Source organism: Xyrauchen texanus, chromosome 19 (genome assembly GCF_025860055.1).
Source record: "Xyrauchen texanus isolate HMW12.3.18 chromosome 19, RBS_HiC_50CHRs, whole genome shotgun sequence".
Classification (NCBI taxonomy): Eukaryota; Metazoa; Chordata; class Actinopteri; order Cypriniformes; family Catostomidae; genus Xyrauchen; species Xyrauchen texanus.
Window position 1 is genome coordinate 43,349,709 of NC_068294.1, and position 26,065 is coordinate 43,375,773.

At 40.0% G+C, this 26,065-nt stretch overlaps 1 pseudogene; it reads right to left on the reverse strand.

Annotated features, from left to right (window-relative positions):
- Positions 1–5,466: 5,466 nt before the first annotated feature.
- LOC127659586 (protocadherin alpha-C2-like) lies at positions 5,467–25,868 on the reverse strand (annotated as a pseudogene).
- Positions 25,869–26,065: the final 197 nt, after the last annotated feature.

Sequence of the window (26,065 nt, forward strand, 5' to 3'; positions counted from 1 at the left end):
TTATAGTGAGGATGTCTTCATATATAATGCCATAAATAGTTTTAATTTATCAGTTAACATCATACAAAGTACAGTAAATATATAAAGGCTAAATCAATATTTGGTGTGACCACCTTTGCCTTTAAAACAGCACCATTTCTCCTAGGTACACCTGGACACAGTTTTTCTTGGTTGTTGGCAGATCGGATGTTCAAAGCTTCTTGGAGAATTCTCCACAGTTCTTCTGTCTATTTCAGCTGTTTCAATTGCTTCAGTCTCTATATGTAATCTCAGACTGACGTGATGTTCAGTGGGGTCTCTGTGGGGGCCATGACATCTGTTGCAGGGCTCCCTGTTCTTCTATTCTAATCTGTTCTATTTGCAAAAGTCAGTGTTTGGGAGTCTAACATTTATATTTCCTATTGACACACTAAAGCTGAAGAAGAACATAATGATCAAATGTATAGGCCTACACTGAATGCACTGTAAGGCTTAAATGATGCCTTCACAGGGCACTTCGAAGGGAAACCAATAATGTTGAACAAGCTGTAGAATCGTTACAAGAAAATGTTCAAATAAAAAATGACTTAAAAATGGAGTTCAGAATGAGTTCATTTTTATTACACCTTTCAGTCCTCTGACAATGGAGGGTAAAGTCTGTGAGGCAAATAGGGCATTGGGATGGAACGCATGTGTCATGTACCGTATTTGTTACAGGGCAGCCAAAGCAGTGCAAACCTCTTAAATAATACAGATATTGGCTTTACTCACCCAAAGAGATGCTCTAAGGTTTACACATCAGTTGCGAGCCACTATAGCACAATAAGGTATTGAATAATGATGCGCGCGAATACGGGTCGTTTCCCAACCCGCTAAAATACAGGACAACAGGTGTCGTCTATGGGATAAAATACAGGACAGTTCGGCTAATACGGGGCTGTTGTAAACCCTAGCAGAGAAACACATTGCATATGCCACATCTCTCATTTTTTAAGCCGTTGTCTGTGACTAATGTAATATTTTATACTGCACTTGTGAAAACATCCATTGCTAAACTCTCATTGTCAAACTCTCACACACGGTGAATAGCAAGTTTGCATCGTTACTATGACAACTTACAGAAAATAAATCCTATAACCTGCAGTTTGAATAATAATCGGATTTGAGAATAAATCAGATTTTTCCTGCTGTGTATCGTACATATTTTACAAGTTGGCTGCATGATTTCATCACGTGCAAATGCCCGGATGTCTAATGCGGAAGTAAGCGCTAGTTCCGTGCTGGAGGCGTTAAGGACATACTTATTAATATGATGCCCTTCCCCAAACCCCTTATCTAAACTTAACCAATCAGTAGAGTGTGTAAACATGATAGGAAGCTGTTTTGTGTGACAGAATCAAGCAAGTCATAGGAATTAAAATGAGTGCAGTGGCAGATATCATAGGAATTAGCCACATTTTGAAAAGTCGTACAAATCCTGACCATTTTGCTGTGAGAGTGTGTTGCGATTATCATTGACATAGATAACTTCAACTGATATCTGATGCTTTTCGAGTGGATTTTCGATTACTGCTTTAAGGTGAATGAGACGGGTTAGTTTTAGCACACAGCTCCTCTCTATCTATCGTCTGGTTGACAAGCAAAGCACATCTTCATGATTTACCCGAAAGAGCTCTTGCTTTGTCCCCACAACTATACGCAAATTCCTGTTGTCCATTGCTGTCGGGACAATTCCTAAATCTTTTGCAATATTTGCCACAGTAACTCCTCTTGAAGGGAATAGTTTATCTGGTTGGCGCATACTTCGGAATAATACAACAGACATGTGAGATAAAATATCTTGCTCATCCATTCTGTAGAATTTCCTCTCACCATGCTTCTGTAACCGGTCCTGCTCGACCCAATCCAAACGGGATTTAAACCGGCATCTCTGTCATGGGATGCGGGCGCGCTAACAAGGAGTCTAAAGGCTGCTGCCCCTAACCTTAGTCGCTAGTGTGCCTGTTGAGGCCAGTGTTGAGAGGTTTACACACTGTACAGCTTCCTACCTGCTTGCTACCGTTACTCTCACCCCCCTAAACCTCACTCCGATCCGGGTCACGGCACCACTATAACCAGTCCTGTTAACCTGCGCCTGCATGGGATGTGGGCGCTAACAAAGGGTTCTAAAGGCTGCAGTCCCTAACCTTAGTCACTTGTGTGCCTGTTGAGGCCAGTGTTGAGAGGTTTACACACTGTACAGCTTCCTACCTACTTGCTACCGTTATTCTCACCCCCTAAACCTCACACCCATCTGGGTCACGGCACCACTGGGATGTGGGCGTGCTAACGAGGAGGCTAAAAGCTACAGCGCCAGTCTCTAGTGCACCTGATGAGGCCAGGGGAGTGAGGTTTACACACTGCACAGCTACCTACCAGCTGGCTAAAATTACACTTCCTCTGAACTCCGTTGAAAACACTTTAAGCAAATGCAATGGACTCATTTATGTTATTTCAGAAAGCAAATTAAAGGACAGCTTTAACCTTTATTTCTATCAGTTGTGGTGGCTCATTGTCAAACGCCAAAGCAATGTCTGACATTCCAGCTCAACGAGAAGATCTCATGGAAGTTAATTTTTACTTCTGTTTAGTGTTCGAAGTTATTTAAAACAATGCAAAAAAACTGAAGCTATCATTTGAATCTCCAAACTGTTAGTTGGCATCTTGCAAAGTCTTGTTATGCTTAGTCTGAAGAAGTGACTAGATTACAACCTGCCCTTTAAGAACCTGCTTTTAGTGTCTTTATCTATTTGCCTGTATTGTTTCGGCCTATGCTGTGGCTTTGTTGTGTGTTCATTGAGATGCACCAACATTAGTTAATCTAACGGATGTTTATTGCAGTTATTTTATATGACAAAGTTAATGAATGGCTTTTATTAATATCATTGTATTTTATTTTGTAGTTTAATTTTCCTTCTTAATACATTTTTTGTTTATTTTCGTTTATTTTTTCTAGTTTAGTTTGAGTTTTTTATTAGATTAGATACATATTTTAGAGGAGGGTTTTAAGATGTCAAATGGTCATGTTACAACATGCACCTTCACATTTCTCCTCCCTTCTTTCCAGCTAGATAATAAAAAGTATATGCTGTATTCACAAAACTAGGCCACATATTTGTACCAGACTTGTACAATTAATGTGAAAACAGAACGTTTCTTTGAACCCCAAGTGCATTTTCACAAACTTTAGGAAACCAAAAAGTGTTAGTTTGTGCCCTGCGCTCCCCTACATCTTTTTGATATGAAACGGTAAGGCTTATTATTGTTTTTATTTCATATTCGATTATCAAATCAGTTTATTTGTTTTAGCGTTTTTTAAAATGCATATTGTTCTAAACAGCTTCACAGAAAAGAGTGAAATGAATACAGAAAAAATTATAAATATTGAATAAATAATATATAGTAAAATAATAATAATAACTATTATTATTATTATTATTATTTAAATAACATTAATAAATAAATTGCCTATATACCATTAAGTTTCTTCTTTGGCTTTTTTTTTATTTATTTTTTTTTTACCTTCAATAAAATCCACATTTTAAAATCGAATAATTATATTTCTGCTTTTAATATGCACTCAGTTACTTTTAGTGTTTGGATGCAGCATACTTAAATAATAATTTTTTTTTTTTTAATTTATAATATATAAAAAAAAAAATAAAAATCATTTCAGTTTTCATTTCCTGGTACCAGATTGAAAGTGTCAAATAACAGGACGGTTATTGAGATTAAGTGAGTAATATTTGGCTGGTCATGTGACTCAAACATGGCAGCCCTCATGTGTGGACCCATGTAGAATAAAACAGCTTTCATAAGGTAACTGACATGACTGGAGACTTAATTTGAATGTGAGTGCTCATGATGTCCTAAACATATTGCACAATTACAATTCATGTCTTTAGAAGTTGCATTTTTTATGAGGAAAAAAAAATACGGACTGCACCTTTAAGAGCATTAATGAGTCAGACGTCATGTTCAAGTCTGTATGTCTGATTGAATGGTGAACAGTGACACCGTGTGGTTCAGTTACACAGATCACGTGACAAACTTGGCCCCACCCGCTCTCTTGGTCTGTGTTCCCTCCCACCGTATCTCCCCTTTTGTGTGAGCATTCCCAGATCTGTGCTGGTCTGGGAAACAAGAGTCTTGAAAGTATCAGACACATGACACCAGAGGGCAGAGTGAAGTGTTTCAAAGATCAATGGTTTTCCATCCTGACATCCTCTGCTACAGTAAAGACCTTCAGCGTGTAGTTTAGTGCAGAACATTCAAATATATACTATTAACACTTTCATCCTCACAGTTCGTATTAGCATATTTTCATTTCAGCATTGTTGTGTATCTGTAGTTCATTACAGGACGTATATCGTTTATGTTCTATGTTTAATTTAATGACTCGGTTGGTTCTGGATGCGGCGAGCCTCCTGCCTGTTCATCAAATTGCAGGCTGCATCATGCACCCCCTCCCCGTCTGCAGCCCGTTACCGTGGCAACGGACCTTCGGAGAGGCGAGTCGCTGTCTATGGTGCTGAACACTGCGGTCTCCACAGGGAAGTGTGAGAGAAGGGAGGGGGTAGCAAAGAAACCCCAGTAACAGTACTCTGGTTTGTATTTATACTTTTTGATTTTGTCATCTGTATCTTTATAATTCCTTCTAAATTATGATTACACCCCCCCTTAACCCAAGCCCAACCTTCTGTCTTTCATTTGGTCGCCAAGAGACAGGCTCCCGTTGCCTAGAAACCAGCATTGTGCAGCCCTCTCTGCAGCAGGCTGGTGCTGTGTGTGTGTGTGTGTGTGTGTGTGTGTGTGTGTGTGTGTGTGTGTGTGTGTGTGTGTGTGTGTGTGTGTGTGTGTGTGTGTGTGTGTGTGTGTGTGTGCTGCAGTCTCTGTATGCTGTAAGGCAGGGTAGAAAAAAATCTGGGTCAAGAGGAAAAGAGATGCTCCATTTCTGATCCACATCACTGATCCAAGACAGCATTTCAAATATTTTATTGTTTATTTATTTATTTTTTTGTATTAACAGAAGAAGAGAGAAATAGACACAGATTTAGTAATCAGAGAGTTTGAGGTGATAATTTGAGTATGGTTTTGTCATGAGTTTTAATCTAAAAGAAAAGGCTCATCTGGGATCTGCATTATGTCATCTGCAGAGATGACCTCATCTTTACCTATAAACCCCTTCAAACCAAACCATACTCTCACCCCCCACCCCACACCCACAGACACACAGCTGACAATCATGCAAGCAAAGGAGATTACAGGGCACAAAGAGCCACTTGATTCTACAGTTTACATAGATTAATCTTATCTTTCTCTAGCTATTTAAAAGATAATAATGTAAACGGTATAAATGTACAAACACATTTATATATATATATATATATATATATATATATATATATATATATATATATATATATATATATATATAATTTTTACTCCATCTGTGCTAGTCCACAGGCTGATTGCTGCTCATATTGGCAAAAGTAACAAAAGCAACAAAAAACACATTACAAATGCAAAGTACCATACATTTTATGTAGTTCAGAATGATATGGAAAATGAAATAAATCTCTCACTATTGTCTGTGAGGTTTTGATCAATTGTTAATATGCAGTACAAATGTATCAGCAGATAATCATGATCAAAAGAGGGTCTTGTGAGTTTTCTCCCAGGCAGATCATGTATGCTTTAGAAAATCAGTTTGTCTGCTTAAGAGCACAAATGCAGGCAGAGAAATGCAATAGAATAACTGCATTAAGTAAACACAATATGTTCTTGTAGTCCTTTTTTATTCACTGGACAGCACAGAAAGAGGCATTAGGAACTAGAGGGCATACAAGATGGCCTACAACCATGACAGGACCGTCCTGTGCTTTTGAACAAGCCTCCTATTCATAGCAGGCCAAAACAAGGCTTTTAGTTAAATGCATTTTAGCTGCTTTCCTGCACTGAGAGAGAGAGAGAGAGAGAGAGAGAGAGAGAGAGAGAGAGAGAGAGAGAGGAGTGACCCACTTCTAGCTACACTCACTGGTCAAACGCTCCCTCATGCTCTCCGCTCTCTTTCATACATGCAATCACAGAAAGCACCTTTGAATTTTAGCAATCTACTAGAAATGTAGCTCTAGTTCTCGCCAGTTGCCTTAAATAATAATTATTTAAAAACACTGCTCATGTCTGAGAATTATCCAATGCTATTACAGCACCTTTTAAGTGTCTTTGAATCTACTGCGGCCTGTTTTAAAAGGTCACATGTAAACATCCGTCATTTATTCCTCTTAAACGAAAATTATAAGATGCCTAATTGTGTTCATGTATTCATAGCTTTGTACAGAATGCACGTCTTGGTCAATATGCATGATGTACTAGAGCTGGTCTTTACATTGATACCCAGATATTTTGACCTGTTGACCTGCCTGGGGAAGCCAACAAACCCTTTAAGATATGATTATTGATTTAACCATAAATTACATTTCAAAAAGGCAGAAAAACAACAATACCATAGTGTTCACTGTAAACAAAACATTAACATACATATATTGTACCACTGTTATAACTAGTGAATAGAAAATATCAATAATAAAAAGCAGCAATTTTAAAGTTAATACATAATCTTGTTGACAAGGCATTTAAAAAATGAAAAAGTTATGCACAATGTAGTTTCACCTTTTTTTTGCTATATTGTATTTTTTTAAGTGCTAAAGCATTTTCATGAACTTACACACATTCTACAATATCAGATTAAATAAAACTATGTAGGCAGTAAATATATAAGTAATCAAAGTAATCTTATGCAATCTTGTGCAGTGTTAAAACAATGCAAAGTCATCCGACACCATTGACAATCCAGTGTGTAACTACACTACATGTAGCCAGTCTGTTTTTCCATCACAAAACAATGGGAATCTATATAAAGAACAGTGCGTTCAGATTGAAATCTTATTTGATCATGTGACTGAATATATCCTAATATAGGTCCTTTTGAAATAGAGACATAATCACTTCTCATTGAATGCTATTTATGCTATAAGGGTTACATTTGGGCTCCTTTTAAAGACGTAGTGAAGGCTGAAATATCTGTTGGACTGAAAAGCCATTTTTGGCCCTGTGTGATGCAGTCTCCATCTCTAAAAGTGCTTTTGCTATAAGACAGGAGAAACTCGCTGATTAATAATAAAGATGCGTTCATCTCAGTAGCGTAGGTTTTTATCTGAGATAAAATAAACAGAGAGAGAAAGAAAGAAAAATCTCCTAAACTCATTGTCTAGGCAACATTTCTGACCTTCAAATCCTTTGCACTATGACATCACTGTGCTTTGTCTGCATTTGTCACCTGACACCATAGAGGAAGCAGTGTGTTGTCATGGTGATTTCACAGCCTCTGCTGAGCCCAAAATGCTATGAGAATGGCAGATAACGTCGGGAAAGTTCCTATTTACAACAGTACTCCATTCTTAACACTTTGTGTGCTTGATCAGTGCTTAGATTTAACTTTGCATCTTTACATATAGAAACAATACTGACACAACACAGGCAAATGCAATACGACAGACAAAAGCAGTGACTTACACAGCACAACAAACAGCTTTTGCTGTGACCTACTCTGTATATACTGGATAATACTTGCATTATTTCGATAGCAGAAGAGGAAAAGGAAAAGAGAAGCTTTCGAGGTCCAAACTCAGTTCATCTTTCCTTTAAAGCTCCATCATTTCAATCGTTTGAACTTGTTTAATATCACTTAATGTCCGCTCCAGTTCATATGCATGTGTTCTGATCATTTCTCTCAGCAATGCATTTATTAGTCATTAAATGTAAGAACGATCTAATGTGCAGCTGAAACATGCAAACACAAGCATACTGATTTGACAGGAGTTCTTTGATAAAGACTTGAGCTGTGCTGTTTGGAGGTATAATTTGGGAGCACGATTGTGGCGGCTAAAAATGACAAAACCCCTTTTTGTGAAATGAGGGGAAGTCTCCAATTGGCAAAATGTTACATGCATTAAATAATACTTTTTTTCAAATATAAAAATGCAAAAAGGTTTCTTTTGGTGGTAGGGTGTGGATTACAGTTGGTCAATAGAAGTCTATGGTATGTCACTATTTAGATAGCCAAGTAAATGTGTATGTTTGTGTGTGTGCACTCACGGACCCAGTCCAAGTCCAATCCTGACTGGTCAGGTGTAAGTGTATCTCTTAATATCCCAAGGGTCAGATCGTCCATGAACTTGTTGGGGAAGAGAACTCAAAGTGAGGCCGATTCTTCAAAACTCTCCAAATGCTGAGGTGAAGATGGACGTGTTGTTGTCGCCTCTGTAGGATGGATGCAGGTGGACAGACGTGCAGGGACTTCCTTGAATGGTTGCGGTGGTCCTCAGGTGGAACTGCTGCTGGTGGTCGTGGATGCCTGACAACAAGAGCGAAAAAGTGGATGTGAGAGGCTAAGACACTTATGACATCCTTCTCTTTGTGATGGGCCAGACTCTGAACATGTCTCATGCAACCAAGGCCTGTCACTCAAATAAAAGGATTCAGGCAAAAAAGAAGGTGGAACCTTGGTTTGATTGACAGGTGGTGTGGGTGGATTAATCAATGTAAACCATGCTCAGATATTAGGTGAGGTAACGTTGTGGGGGAGATGGAAGGGCAACAAACTGAAAAACAGGTGGTTGTTGTAATTAGTTTCCCATCACGTCAAATCTTGTGTGAAAAGAAATTCAACAGAACCAGTATGTGTATGTGGAATCCACCAGTCAATTCACCAACCATCCAAACACGTAGACAGACCATCCAACAAACAGGCTGAGGAATTCATTACAATGTTTAGTAAATGAACGATCAGTACATGTATCATTAAAAAACACATCATGCAATAGAGCCATGTTTGCTAAAAACATGTTTAACAAAATTGTTTACCAAATAATACAAATTCTGTCATCATTTACTCTTAGAGGAATATTCCGGGTTCAATACAAGTTAAGGTCAATCGACAGCTGTTGATTGCCACAAAAATCTACTTGGACTTGTCCCTCCTTTTCTTTAAATGTGTGTTCCAGTGAGACACTTACATTGGAAGTCAATGGGGTCAATCTGTAAACGCTAAAATACTCAGTTTCAAAAGTAAAGCCACAAGACGTAAACAATATGTGTGAAAATATTATTTTAGTGTTATAAAATCACTAACTAACCACATCTGTGTAAAGTTATGACCAATAATATTATTAACTTCAATGCCATGATGGTGTAATATCAACAAACCCTAAAACGACTGTAAAAATTACCATTCAAACAACTTAAGTATTGCAAAAGTATTGCGTGTACGGATCCAAAAATAATAAGCATGAAAATAAATATAAAGCGCAGATCAAAAAATAACAAGCATGAATCAAACATATATAAGCATATTTAAAAAAAAATAAAAATGAAAGCAAAGTCATCAGAATTGCAAACAAAATAATGCTTTCCTTGGTTATATTACTGCCTCTGACGATTTTGCTCATATATAAAAAATTTGCACGCTTGTGCAGTATTTGTATTTGCTTTTGTTTCCAAGTTCTGCACTTTGTTTTCCAAAACTTGTGAGTAGAGTTTCATGTAAATCAGGGGGTGTTTTGCATCCCTATTGGTCCACTAGTTCTTGATTGACAGTTCCTCCTCTAGCCAATCAATGACGTCACTCCAGTGCAACTCCGACAGCTGCTGCTCAATATTGTATTATTTGTGGTTAATAGATACACTGCTTTTGTCTGTTTTGAGTATTTTCTGCATCTCTAGGAAACAATATGTTGTCCGAGTAGACCATTATCATAGTCTGTTAACACATGTATCGAGTCGTTAGTTTAGGCATTATTTAAGACTTCCTTGTTTGTAAGTTATTCGCTGCATATCTAAAACAAACAAGGCTGGGTTGGTGTGGCTTTTTGATGCATGTTTTTACTAGCTGTACCAATGAGGTAGTGAGTTCAGAACCCAACTTGATCCATTGTAAATGGATCACAGTAACCTCAATAATTGCTTTTTTTGTCTAAAAAGAAGGGACGAGTTGAAATAAATGTTTGTGGTAATCAACATCATGCCACAAATGCTGTCGATTGAGAATCTACTGAACCTGGAATACTCATTTAAACTCTTGTCTTTCCAAACCTGGCTTTCTACTATCCGTGAAACACAAAATGAGACGCTATAGTCAAGGTTGCTTTTTCCTTTACAATGAGACTTATGTTGTCGAACCCCACAAATGAAATATACAGTATATGCATGTATAAAATAAACATATTATTAGTCCATACAACTCCTGTGCTGTATCTCAAGTATTCTAAAGCATTATGACAGCTCAGTGTAAGAAACACAACGAAATGTAAGTCTTTTTTGTTTTTTACTGAATAGATGACTAAACATTCTCCCTAACATCTCCATTTGTGTCGAACGGAGCAAAGTAAGTCATACGGGTTTGAAACGAGATGAGAGTGAGTAAATGATGACATAATTCTCATTCTTGAGTGAACAAACCCTTTAACTGATTCAGTCATTTATTAGAGCGAGTTTAGAAGAGCAACTTTGACTCCCCAGCCACTGTCAATCAAACCACACACACTGTTATTACACTGTTATAACACAGATCACAGGTGTTTATAAAGGGGTTTGTGAGGCTGCATACAGAATGTTGTAAGGAAAACACATCCGTTTTAGGGATTTCAATCGAGTTCCACAAATGTGATTAATTACGCACACAGTGTATATAAAGACTGCAACGTTTACATCTAGCAGCCGGTACATATAAAAGGCTCAGAAAACCAAGTGAGACTGCACTGTAGTGTCAAAATGACTTGTTATTGCATTTTCATGAAACTGTGTGTTAAAGAAAAGGCCTCAGGGAGATGATTTGAATTCAATATGAATTGGTTCCTTGGCTCCTCCTACAACAAGACAAGGCAAACGCACTGACAAAAAAAAACACCAACCACAAAGAGAAACACACAGAGCCACATATATTTCAGTAAAGGTCAAAAGGGCGCTTGGATCAGACGTTCCAGAAATCGAGAGAAAAATGAAGTCAGTGCTGCATACCTCCAGCGCGGGAAGGACCTCGTTCATTTTGAGTACTTTAGAACGGAAACAAAAACAGAAGACACATTTCAATGTTTAGGTTAGTTTAGGATAGAGATGTTATAGCACTTGTCTAGCAACAAAACATAAGGTTTAAATCAATCTGTGCTACTCTTATTCATTACAGCTACTCATAGTCAGTGTATGCTAGTTTTCTACAGTGAGTGAAGATCTGCAGTGGATAAACAAGTCAAGAAAAGGGATTAGTAAGGTAACTCATTGTCCTCTTGTCAAGGAATTATCACGAACGCCAGGTAACCTGAGACACAAAAGAATAATGTTTAATAAATGGTGAAACAGACATCATGTTTTCAATCACGAGAAGCAGAGAAATCAACCAGTTTAGACTATTTATTTGAGAGAATTGGAGAAATAGTTGAAATATTTTGGGTCATTTCTCTCATTGTATCTGTCAATGACTTACCTGTCCTTCAGAAGACACTCTAACAAATAAGAACGAGTTATCGATTGATATTGAGGAGTGCATAATCGTTCAATTTGACAGCTTCAGATATACAATGTCATTTTTTAACCATGCAAAACATCCGGCTTGACTTATTTACTCCAGGATAAATTAACGGAGAGCTAATCGAAAATATAAAGTGGCCCCAAGAAGTATTTGGACACCTAAAAATGTATGAATGTCATGCATTCGATTACAAATATCAAAGCTAGTGTCATTTATGCTCAAATGCTTTTGGGAATTTTCTCAGAACTAACTTCACTTTTTGAGTCATTTTTGCTCAGTGGCTTGTAATCAGCTGGTGTCTTGGTGATTTTAGGAGATGTTTGATGTAGATGTTCCCTTCCAGATCACACAGGTGTCCCAGAAGAGTAACCACAGGTGCAGTTCAGCACATTTACTCTCAACACGAGCGTTTGAGCTTCATTTTGAACTTTATATTTATTTCTACAGCATTTCAACCTTTCAAAACTGTGCTTGTGCTACAGTATCTTGCTTTTTTCTAAATAAGTGCCACGTGCAATGACATTCAGACATTTTTAACTGTGAACTAATTGTACAATAACTTGTCTAGGGACATTGATATTCACTCTCCTGTGTCAATTATCTTCTAGATGCTTTGAAGGGGTCAACAGTGGCATTATTACAAAATAAAGAGATTTATAAACACATTTATCAAAGCATGAGCTAAAGATATTAATAAATCAGGCTTATGGGCATCATAACTGCAGGTGAAACAGCAACAACAGCAGGTCTGGAAAGTAGGTCACCCTGCACTGAGAGAGAGAAGCAACACGTCACGTAACCTGCTCGCACAAATTTACATTTGCAAAAGATGTCTCTCACATGGCAGCTCAGCCAGCGGGCAACTGAGAACACAGTATGTTCAACAAGAGAATATGGGGCTAAGAAAGACAACAAATATTCACATCAAATATATATTAAAAGACAAAAGCCTTTTAAGTGTGAAAATTTATCTCCAGTAGTGACGTCGATTTTTGAATACATTAAGAAATAAAGCACAAGTGACTACAAATGAAAAGAGAAGAATTGCTTTGTGTTGTAAAAACTTTACAAAGAGGGAAAAAATAAACAAATATGCAAAGAGAAGTACCAAGAACTGTAGGAACATCACCTTCGGTAAGTGATGCAAAGAAAAGCAAAGAGTTGAGCTTAAGTTTAACCTTAATGACCCCATACAAGATGGGAAGCGGAAAACAGTGACTTTTCAGTTGAAAGGCAAAGACTACTGTTAGAAAGTGTTTGGATAGTAGTTGAAATGTAAAAGTGTGTTGAAGTGTTTAAGTTGAGACTTTCTTTGTTGTTTGACATCTTAGAAGAACTAGTTTACCTGTTCAACGTGGGATGGGATGTATAAACCTACCTGTAGAGTAGATGCAGCGGAGTCGCTGGTCTCGGTCAGTCCTGTGCTTCTCGGTATACTGGACACGATGTATCTCGACCCCTTTGGCACCGGCTGTCTGACCACCAGCTTTCCTTTCCTCGTCTCGGCTAGAAATAAGCTGTACCAGTAGGCATCATTGGAGACCAGAGTGGAGTCCGCGATGGTAGAGTTCCTCTCACTGATCACACTGTTCCTACAGGAAGGAGCCGCTTTGCTGGGCTTCGCTTTCTGACACTTCAGCACGATGGTGACCAATATGGTGATGAGCAACAGAAATGACACCGAGCCCAGTCCGATCACCAGGTACAGGTTTAAATCTGAGAAGATGTCATATTCCAAAGGCACCTCAGTCATGTCAGCATAGGCTTTAAGGGCGGTCTCCACCGTGGACAGTTTGATGGTGACTGTAGCGGAGAGCGCGGGCTCTCCGTTGTCCTTGGCGATCACCACCAGCCGCTGGTAGCGCGAGTCTCTGTAACTGAACATTCTCATGGTCCGAATCTCTCCGTTGTACTGATCCAAGCTGAATAATGTCGCGTCGGTGTTCTGGAGAAACTGGTACGTGATCCGAGAGTTGTGCACTGAATCCGAGTCTATGGCAATGACTTTGGATATCAGAGTTCCTTTATCGGTGGATCTCGGGATCTTTTCCTCCACCACCGAGCCGTGCGCGCGCCATGGAGACACTATAAGCGGTGTGTTGTCGTTCTGATCCATGATAATAATGTGAACGGTCACGTTACTGCTGAGCGGAGGGACACCAGAGTCTCTGGCCTCGATGTGGAAAAGGAACTCCTTCTCGATCTCATAGTCAAACGTCTTTAGCGCGTAAAGATTGCCGTTCTCTGGATTCATGGAGAACAGCATGGACATGGAGGTGTTCACTATTTCCTTCTCTATGATGAAATAAACTAGATACTGATTTTCGTGGAGATCTGGGTCTATAGCGGTTAAAGAGCTCAGTAAAGCTCCAGGTGCGTTATTCTCCAGAACAGGTATCGTGTAGAATGTCTGAGGGAACTGAGGAACATTGTCGTTCACGTCCAGTAGCTCTAAAGTTATAGTTTCATTATCAGATAACGCCGGGTTGCCCCTGTCAATCACGGTAATAGTGATGTCATATTCTGGGACTTGTTCGCGGTCTAACGGTTGTGAAACTATTAACTCATAATAATTATCTGATGATTCTCGGAGCGCAAAAGGTAAATCATCAGAGATATGAACATCTACCTGTCCGTTTTCCCCAGAGTCTTTATCACTCACACTAACAACTGCAATTACTGTATTTACAGGTATATCCTCTTTAACTGGACTGGAGAAAGATTTGATGGACATTTCAGGATGATTATCATTCATGTCTGTGATTAAAATCTTCACTTTACACTTTCCAGAGAGACTATTTGCTCCTTTATCTGTTGCTATAATTTCCATGTCATAGATCCTGAAATCCTCATAATTAATCAGTTCTTTCACTCTGATTTCACCAGTGTTTGGGTTTAATTCAAAGGTTTTCTGCGTTTTCTCTGAAGTATACAGACTGAAAGAATAAGTAATAGCTGCATTTGAGCCCTCGTCTTTATCTGTGGCGTTTAATTTTACAACAAGGCTTCCAATCGGCGAGTTTTCTGTTAGATTTATAGTATAACTGTCTTTGTCGAATTGAGGGGCGTTGTCATTCGTGTCCAGCACGCGCACAATGATACTTGCTGTTCCAGAGCGCGCCGGGACTCCTCCATCCACAGCAGTGAGTATCAGATTATGGATGGCCTGTTCTTCGCGATCTAATGCTTTTTCCAGTATCAAATCAGCAAATTTTGACCCATCCCTCCCTGTCTGTACTTGAATATCAAAATTTGCACTTTCACTCAAATGATAACTTTTAATCGAATTTGAACCAATATCAGGATCAACAGCATTACTGAGTGAAAACCTCTCGCCAACAGAAGTAGATTCAGAGACGTCCAAATGAATCGTGTCCCGACGAAAATAGGGCGCGTTGTCGTTAATATCCATAATCTCCAATTCAATGTTAAATATACGAACTGGGTTCTCGAGTATGACTTCCATTTTTAAATAACACACTGTTTTAGTAGATGTACAGATATATTCTCGATCAATGCGCTCCAAAATAAGGAGCTCGCCAGTGTCTTTGTTCACATCCAGGTATTTCTTATTTGCAATGATATCTAACCTGATTTTTCGACTTCCCAGTGTTTGCACATCGATTCCTAAATCGCTGGCCAAATTAGCAACCACAGAGCCTACCTCCATCTCCTCCGGAATAGAATAATGGGTGACAGAAGACGCGATGTTGAAGACCGCAGAGAGCAGAAGAAATGTCGGAATATATTCCATCCTGGGCTGCGCCTCCATTCTTTCGGTGAGTCGTATAAGCGCAAAACCCAATTGTCCTCAGTGATGATCACTAACGCAGGACACTTAGTTGATCAGAACGTAGACTTGTTTTTCGCCAGCTGTCTGAGGAAATATTACATTATTGTTCAATACGAAAAGCCAACATTAGCACTTGCATCCCCGGACGCGGTCCAGAAATACACGCCGGTGACAACGAACTGTCATGGCGACGAGAAAATAAATATATAAATAAATGGACGAACCATCAGTTTTGTTGGGGCACAGCGACACGTTGTGTATGTAGTGGAGAATGGCTAAATGATATAAACCTTAGTCAAGATAACTTGCCATAAAATGAACATAATCTTAATATACAGAGCAGTTATATATATATATATATATATATATATATATATATATATATATATATATATATATATATATATATATATATATATATATATATATGATAACTAAAAAATGAAAACTCAGAAAAAAAATTATGAAGTACTCTCTATTTAAGGATGATAACTGAACCTAAACTTATTATTTATTTAAGGCAGTTCCAGTAACCTGTAGAGAATGCATATGAGTCGCTGATGGTCTCGGTCAGTCCTGTGCTTCTCGGTATACTGGACACGATGTATCTCGACCCCTTTGGCACCGGCTAGTGTACAATGACTTTCCATTGATCAAGACATATAAATATATATATGACAAACTGTGAAAGATGTGAGAATAGATGTGTTCAAGTTGTATATAATGGACTCCCATTAATTTACGCACGTTTTTAAGTACTGCTTAGATAGTGATGATTTTAGGAAACGCCTCATTGTGATTAAGTAGGTCTACTTATGACTAAAGTCCTACAGAATGCTTTAGGAAAACTAAATTTAAACAGAAAAAAACAAGGTTCATAATTTGCCCTTTCGTTTAGATTGAGGTTTTCCATACTTGTAGATTCGATGCAGTAGAGTCACTTTGACCGACATTGCAAAGTTGTTTTATTATTAACGGCTTCTTACCTGTAGAGTAGATGCAGCGGAGTCGCTGGTCTCGGTCAGGCCTGTGCTTCTCGGTATACTGGACACGATGTATCTGGACCCCTTTGGCACCGGCTGTCTGACCACCAGCTTTCCTTTCCTCGTCTCGGCTAGAAATAAGCTGTACCAGTAGGCATCATTGGAGACCAGAGTGGAGTCCGCGATGGTAGAGTTCCTCTCACTGATCACACTGTTCCTACAGGAAGGAGCCGCTTTGCTGGGCTTCGCTTTCTGACACTTCAGCACGATGGTGACCAATATGGTGATGAGCAACAGAAATGACACCGAGCCCAGTCCGATCACCAGGTACAGGTTTAAATCTGAGAAGATGTCATATTCCAAAGGCACCTCAGTCATGTCAGCATAGGCTTTAAGGGCGGTCTCCACCGTGGACAGTTTGATGGTGACTGTAGCGGAGAGCGCGGGCTCTCCGTTGTCCTTGGCGATCACCACCAGCCGCTGGTAGCGCGAGTCTCTGTAACTGAACATTCTCATGGTCCGAATCTCTCCGTTGTACTGATCCAAGCTGAATAATGTCGCGTCGGTGTTCTGGAGAAACTGGTACGTGATCCGAGAGTTGTGCACTGAATCCGAGTCTATGGCAATGACTTTGGATATCAGAGTTCCTTTATCGGTGGATCTCGGGATCTTTTCCTCCACCACCGAGCCGTGCGCGCGCCATGGAGACACTATAAGCGGTGTGTTGTCGTTCTGATCCATGATAATAATGTGAACGGTCACGTTACTGCTGAGCGGAGGGACACCAGAGTCTCTGGCCTCGATGTGGAAAAGGAACTCCTTCTCAATCTCATAGTCAAACGTCTTTAGCGCGTAAAGATTGCCGTTCTCTGGATTCATGGAGAACAGCATGGACATGGAGGTGTTCACTATTTCCTTCTCTATGATGAAATAAACTAGATACTGATTTTCGTGGAGATCTGGGTCTATAGCGGTTAAAGAGCTCAGTAAAGCTCCAGGTGCGTTATTCTCCAGAACAGGTATCGTGTAGAATGTCTGAGGGAACTGAGGAACATTGTCGTTCACGTCCAGTAGCTCTAAAGTTATAGTTTCATTATCAGATAACGCCGGGTTGCCCCTGTCAATCACGGTAATAGTGATGTCATATTCTGGGACTTGTTCGCGGTCTAACGGTTGTGAAACTATTAACTCATAATAATTATCTGATGATTCTCGGAGCGCAAAAGGTAAATCATCAGAGATATGAACATCTACCTGTCCGTTTTCCCCAGAGTCTTTATCACTCACACTAACAACTGCAATTACTGTATTTACAGGTATATCCTCTTTAACTGGACTGGAGAAAGATTTGATGGAAATTTCAGGATGATTATCATTCATGTCAGTTATCAATATAGTCAGCTTACACTGTCCAGATAAGGGGTTTGCACCTTTATCTGTAGCAATGACCTCCATATCGTAAATTTTAAAATCCTCATAACTAATCACTTCTTTGACTTTGATTTCGCCATTCTCAGGATTTAAACTGAATGTTTGTTGTGTCTTTTCAGATGTATACAGGCTGAATGCATAAACTATGTCTGAATTTGAACCCTCGTCTAAGTCTGATGCGTTTAATTTCAGTACAAGACTTCCAATCGGAGAGTTTTCTATCAGGTTAATGGTATAACTCTCTTTGTCAAATTTTGGGGCGTTGTCATTGGTATCCAAAACGCGCACAATGATACTTGCGGTTCCAGAGCGTGATGGGACTCCTCCATCTACAGCAGTGAGTATCAGATTATGTGTTGCCTGTTTCTCGCGGTCTAATGCCTTTTTTAATACTAAATTTGTAAACTTCGAGCCGTCTCTTCCAGACTGTATGTCGATATCAAAATGCTCACTTTCAGTAAGATAATATGTTTTAATGGAATTTGATCCGAAGTCTTGATCCACAGCGTTATTCAGAGAGAACCGCTCGCCAGCTGGGGTAGACTCGGAAATGTCGAGGTGCATTGTATCCCTTCTGAAGTGCGGTGCATTGTCATTGATATCCAGGATTTCTAGCTCAATGTTAAATATTCTCTCCGGGTTATCGACTATAACATCCATTTTAAGAAAACATGACGATGTCTTAAAGTTGCACAAATATTCTCTGTCGATTTTCTCAGCTATAAAGAGATCTCCGGTCTCTTTGTTAATATCCAAGTATTTCCTATTGCTTATGACATCTAGCCGTATTCGTCGTCTGGTTAAACTTCTTATGTCCAAGCCCAGATCCGAAGCAACATTAGCAACAACAGAACCTTCTTGCATTTCTTCGGGAATAGAGTAATGTGTGACGGCAGATGTTATGCCGACAATTGCAGGAAGCAGAAGGAAGGTGAAAACGTACCTCTTGTGAGCGAACACAGCGGCGCATCTCTCCATAGTGGCTAATGGCGTTAACACTTCGCTACAATCCTCAAAATATCAGCCGACGAGAGTCAAAGACGATGTTTTTACACACTCTGCGTGAAGATAAATATGATATCTTGCAAAGCACGAGCTATAAGAGCAGCACTGCACCCAAGACTGAAATGAAACGCTTTTTCTCTTGCGGATGATGCGTCATGGGCATGGCGGCTGAAAATACTTGCATGTTTTTTTTTTGTTTCGTTGTTTCGTTTTTGTGGTGGTGAACAGCGACACTTGGCGCCAAGTTGTAGCTATTCCATTTGCATTTTTGAAAGATTAGCAAAACAAAACAAAAAAAAAGTTACAACTATTTGATTTGGTTGCAAGAGGTGTTTAAATAGAATTACGCACGCATAGAATAGGCTGAAATAATAATTAAAAATATATATATTTAGGCTGACTTTCTTGATAACATTGAAGCTTTTAACATAATCTTAACTAATGCCCAACTTTGTTTTGCAATGCCCTATCGTCTTTTGCCAAAACATCACGTTGATCGTTCGTTATTAAGTAGAACCTAAATGTGTCGTTACAGGAGCTGTCCGGGCCAGAAGGTGCTGAATTGAGGCCAAAAATTGTGCCAATATGTGCAGAAGTGTGCCTTCTCAACACTACAATTGTGCAGAACTACTGGAAAACATGGGCATTTTATGTTATCTTTTCGAAGCGCTGAAAGTTGTTAAATATGACTGAATTTCATAAAATAAATAATAATGGCTTTGGTTGTATAGGGTGTTTCAAATGTATTGATGCTCAACTTCATTAATAGAATAAAAGTGGCCCAAGAAAATGCATATTATGTGATTGCATATGCGATGTGAATAATTGCAAGGGGCTTTCAATTATCCTAGAGTTGTTGTTATTGTTTGTTTTTTGTTTTGTGGCTGCAAACTTAACAGATGCACACAGGACAAGATTAGAATGACTGGCATAAGCATTGAACTTCTCGTAGACCCATCTCACTATCAAGAGACGATTGGTGCATTCATTAATCATCTCGTTAGAGGTCCTGGAACTATATGCACTGGTGATCTTACTGCCATTATGCAACAAAAATGTAGGAATGCCATGTAAAGAGATTAGGCTACTGGAAGAGATTTGAACAATCCATTGGAAGCAGGAAGAATTTGAGAATGAGGAAGAAGGAGATAGAGAGAGATGGAATTGCATACTATCTCTATAGTGCCAGTATAATTATGATTATTAATGAAAGCCAACACAACGTCATACTGTAGAATCTGTCATGCAATCACGTCGTGTCCACAGACTGCAGATTATTTCAAACGTGAGTCAACACATGTTATCCTTGAAATTACTTTCCAATGATCAGAATATATTAATCGAATGTATTGCATTTCGCCTTGACTCTGATAAACTGTGAAAGATGCGAGAATGAAAGTTTCAAGTTGCACGTAATAGACTCTCGTTAATATACAAATGTTTATACATAATGCTTAGATAATTATGCTTTTAGGAAAAAATCGGCCTGCGACTCTACTTAGTGCATTGGATACCTAGCCTTAAACAGAATAAAAAACTAACATCCAGAATTTTCCCTTTCGTTCATTGTGTGGCATCCCTTACCTGTAGAGTAGATGCAGCGGAGTCGCTGGTCTCGGTCAGTCCTGTGCTTCTCGGTATACTGGACACGATGTATCTCGACCCCTTTGGCACCGGCTGTCTGACCACCAGCTTTCCTTTCCTCGTCTCGGCTAGAAATAAGCTGTACCAGTAGGCATCATTGGAGACCAGAGTGGAGTCCGCGATGGTAGAGTTCCTCTCACTGATCACACTGTTCCTACAGGAAGGTGCCGCTTTGCTGGGCTTCGCTTTCTGACACTTCAGCACGATGGTGACCAATATGGTGATGAGCAACAGAAATGACACCGAGCCCAGTCCGATCACCAGGTACAGGTTTAAATCTGAGAAGATGTCATATTCCAAAGGCACCTCAGTCATGTCAGCATAGGCTTTAAGGGCGGTCTCCACCGTGGACAGTTTGATGGTGACTGTAGCGGAGAGCGCGGGCTCTCCGTTGTCCTTGGCGATCACCACCAGCCGCTGGTAGCGCGAGTCTCTGTAACTGAACATTCTCATGGTCCGAATCTCTCCGTTGTACTGATCCAAGCTGAATAATGTCGCGTCGGTGTTCTGGAGAAACTGGTACGTGATCCGAGAGTTGTGCACTGAATCCGAGTCTATGGCAATGACTTTGGATATCAGAGTTCCTTTATCGGTGGATCTCGGGATCTTTTCCTCCACCACCGAGCCGTGCGCGCGCCATGGAGACACTATAAGCGGTGTGTTGTCGTTCTGATCCATGATAATAATGTGAACGGTCACGTTACTGCTGAGCGGAGGGACACCAGAGTCTCTGGCCTCGATGTGGAAAAGGAACTCCTTCTCGATCTCATAGTCAAACGTCTTTAGCGCGTAAAGATTGCCGTTCTCTGGATTCATGGAGAACAGCATGGACATGGAGGTGTTCACTATTTCCTTCTCTATGATGAAATAAACTAGATACTGATTTTCGTGGAGATCTGGGTCTATAGCGGTTAAAGAGCTCAGTAAAGCTCCAGGTGCGTTATTCTCCAGAACAGGTATCGTGTAGAATGTCTGAGGGAACTGAGGAACATTGTCGTTCACGTCCAGTAGCTCTAAAGTTATAGTTTCATTATCAGATAACGCCGGGTTGCCCCTGTCAATCACGGTAATAGTGATGTCATATTCTGGGACTTGTTCGCGGTCTAACGGTTGTGAAACTATTAACTCATAATAATTATCTGATGATTCTCGGAGCGCAAAAGGTAAATCATCAGAGATATGAACATCTACCTGTCCGTTTTCCCCAGAGTCTTTATCACTCACACTAACAACTGCAATTACTGTATTTACAGGTATATCCTCTTTAACTGGACTGGAGAAAGATTTGATGGAAATTTCAGGATGATTATCATTCATATCTGTGATTAAAATCTTCACTTTACACTTTCCAGAGAGACTATTTGCTCCTTTATCTGTTGCTATAATTTCCATGTCATAGATCCTGAAATCCTCATAATTAATCAGTTCTTTCACTCTGATTTCACCATTTTCAGGATTCAGTCTGAATGACTGTTGCGTTTTCTCCGATGTATACAAACTATAAGAGTACATTATATCTGAATTTGAGCCCTCGTCTTTATCTGTGGCGTTTAATTTTACAACAAGGCTTCCAATCGGCGAGTTTTCTGTTAGATTTATAGTATAACTGTCTTTGTCGAATTGAGGGGCGTTGTCATTCGTGTCCAGCACGCGCACAATGATACTTGCTGTTCCAGAGCGCGCAGGAACGCCTCCATCCACAGCAGTGAGTATCAGATTATGTGACGCATGTTCTTCTCTGTCTAATGGCTTTTTTAGTATCAAATCGGCAAACTTTGACCCATCCCTCCCTGTTTGTATTTCAATGTCAAAATGTGCACTCTCACTCAAGTAATAGGTTTTAATCGAATTCGATCCGATATCAGGGTCTACTGCGTTACTGAGCGAGAATCTCTCTCCGGCCGCGGTAGATTCTGAAATATCCAGATGAATCGTGTCCCTCCGAAACTGAGGAGCATTATCGTTTATATCCACAATTTCAATTTCAATGTTAAATATTCGCACGGGATTTTCTAGTGTCACCTCCATTTTGATAAAACATGTTGTCGCGGTTTTAACACTACAAAGATATTCTCTATCCATCTTTTCTAATATGTAGAGCTCTCCTGTCTCCTTGTTCACATCGAGATATTTTTTGTTTGATATAATATCGAGCCGCATTTTTCGTCTGCTCAATGTCTTCACATCCAGTCCCAAATCTGACGCTAAATTTGCGACGACAGAGCCTTCCTCCATTTCTTCAGGGGTGGAATAATGTGTAACAGCTGACACCGAGTACAAAACAGCGGAGAAAATAATTAGCATCGATACATACCTCCATTGGTGTGACTTTATAATCCCTTCCATTCTGTAACGTTTGAAAAATTGTAAAACTCTTGATCTTGGAAACGGACAGAGAAACAAATAAGGGACCTGACAATCCTCCTGCTGTTGTGTGCGCCTTTGTGCGCTTTCTTTTCATGAAAATGTGTCATGGCGACTCTGAATACAAGCAGTAGCATTTTTCTTGGACAACAGCGACGCTCAGTGAGTTTCGTCTGTACATGCAGAGCCCAAATTGAGTAGCATCACCTTGTTGTTTAGTTTGATCTATTTTTACGCATTTTTTGTTGTTTTCAGGGGGGGCATTTTGGCTTTATTATCGCTATTATTATTTTAATCAACCATAGTGCTGCTAGAGTTAAGCAATGAGTTTTGTAAACCAGCAAAAAGCATGGAAAAGAAAAATCGTATTTGTGTTTGAAGGAACATGACTTTCATAGTTAGTGTGGGATGTCCTTACGCGGACTATACTGTACCATGATGTAGCACCACGACCAGCAACTCTGTGCTCTCTTTCGAAATATTTTCTTCATTCTTTGTTATTTAAATATCTTTTTTAATATTAATGTGAATTTTGCTTACCTGTAGAGTAGATGCAGCGGAGTCGCTGGTCTCGGTCAGTCCTGTGCTTCTCGGTATACTGGACACGATGTATCTCGACCCCTTTGGCACCGGCTGTCTGACCACCAGCTTTCCTTTCCTCGTCTCGGCTAGAAATAAGCTGTACCAGTAGGCATCATTGGAGACCAGAGTGGAGTCCGCGATGGTAGAGTTCCTCTCACTGATCACACTGTTCCTACAGGAAGGAGCCGCTTTGCTGGGCTTCGCTTTCTGACACTTCAGCACGATGGTGACCAATATGGTGATGAGCAACAGAAATGACACCGAGCCCAGTCCGATCACCAGGTACAGGTTTAAATCTGAGAAGATGTCATATTCCAAAGGCACCTCAGTCATGTCAGCATAGGCTTTAAGGGCGGTCTCCACCGTGGACAGTTTGATGGTGACTGTAGCGGAGAGCGCGGGCTCTCCGTTGTCCTTGGCGATCACCACCAGCCGCTGGTAGCGCGAGTCTCTGTAACTGAACATTCTCATGGTCCGAATCTCTCCGTTGTACTGATCCAAGCTGAATAATGTCGCGTCGGTGTTCTGGAGAAACTGGTACGTGATCCGAGAGTTGTGCACTGAATCCGAGTCTATGGCAATGACTTTGGATATCAGAGTTCCTTTATCGGTGGATCTCGGGATCTTTTCCTCCACCACCGAGCCGTGCGCGCGCCATGGAGACACTATAAGCGGTGTGTTGTCGTTCTGATCCATGATAATAATGTGAACGGTCACGTTACTGCTGAGCGGAGGGACACCAGAGTCTCTGGCCTCGATGTGGAAAAGGAACTCCTTCTCGATCTCATAGTCAAACGTCTTTAGCGCATAAAGATTGCCGTTCTCTGGATTCATGGAGAACAGCATGGACATGGAGGTGTTCACTATTTCCTTCTCTATGATGAAATAAACTAGATACTGATTTTCGTGGAGATCTGGGTCTATAGCGGTTAAAGAGCTCAGTAAAGCTCCAGGTGCGTTATTCTCCAGAACAGGTATCGTGTAGAATGTCTGAGGGAACTGAGGAACATTGTCGTTCACGTCCAGTAGCTCTAAAGTTATAGTTTCATTATCAGATAACGCCGGGTTGCCCCTGTCAATCACGGTAATAGTGATGTCATATTCTGGGACTTGTTCGCGGTCTAACGGTTGTGAAACTATTAACTCATAATAATTATCTGATGATTCTCGGAGCGCAAAAGGTAAATCATCAGAGATATGAACATCTACCTGTCCGTTTTCCCCAGAGTCTTTATCACTCACACTAACAACCGCAATCACTGTATTTACAGGTATATCCTCTTTAACTGGACTGGAGAAAGATTTGATGGAAATTTCAGGATGATTATCATTCATATCTGTGATTAAAATCTTCACTTTACACTTTCCAGAGAGACTATTTGCTCCTTTATCTGTTGCTATAATTTCCATGTCATAGATCCTGAAATCCTCATAATTAATCAGTTCTTTCACTCTGATTTCACCATTTTCAGGATTCAGTCTGAATGACTGTTGCGTTTTCTCCGATGTATACAAACTATAAGAGTACATTATATCTGAATTTGAGCCCTCGTCTTTATCTGTGGCGTTTAATTTTACAACAAGGCTTCCAATCGGCGAGTTTTCTGTTAGATTTATAGTATAACTGTCTTTGTCGAATTGAGGGGCGTTGTCATTCGTGTCCAGCACGCGCACAATGATACTTGCTGTTCCAGAGCGCGCCGGGACTCCTCCATCCACAGCAGTGAGTATCAGATTATGGATGGCCTGTTCCTCTCTATCCAAAGCTTTTTCAGAATCAAATCAGTGAATTTTGATCCGTCCCGTCCGGTCTGAATCTCGACTGAAAAAGAATCGCTTTCACTGAGATAGTAAGTTTTTATAGAATTGACCCCGATATCAGGATCAATGGCATTGTTCAAAGAGAATCGTTCCCCACAGGCGTAGACTCAGAGAGGTCCAAATGCATCGTGTCTCTTCTAAAATTCGGAGCATTGTCGTTGATGTCAAGAATTTCCAACTCGATATTAAACATCCGTACAGGATTTTCAATCGTGGCATCCAGTTTCAGGACACACGTTGTTCCTGACTTCGTGGTGCAAATGTGCTCGCGGTCAATTCTCTCCACAATGAACAGCTCTCCCGTTTCTTTGTTTATATCCAAATACTTTTTATTCGCAAGCGTGTCAAGCCGAATCTTACGTTTACTCAACGCTGTAACATCTAATCCCAGATCAGTGGCTAAATTAGCTACAATAGAGCCCTCGTCCATTTCTTCAGGTATAGAGTAGTGAGTAACAGAAGATGCTGTGTTTAGCACGGACATGAAAATGATGACGAACACGTACCTTTTCAAAGTCTGGCTTTCCATTCGTCTCTCCATTTTTCGATTTGTATTCCAGGCCGAGAAACGCTAAACAAATCGCACGCGAGTGTTTGGTTAAGAAAATATTAGCAATTGAATATCAGGATGGAGATGAATGCGTTTTTGTCATGTGCTTGCAAGAAGAGCGAATGCAGCTCTCAGCCAACAAAGCCGACACGTCATCAGCATTGGCTGTAAGTATGAACGAATAAAGATGAGAATCACTTTGATGGTGAACAGCGACACTGTGCGCACTGGTTGGCGAAGTACATATAAAGATGCTTTGATAAAACCCATATAAAGTCTGAAAAAACACA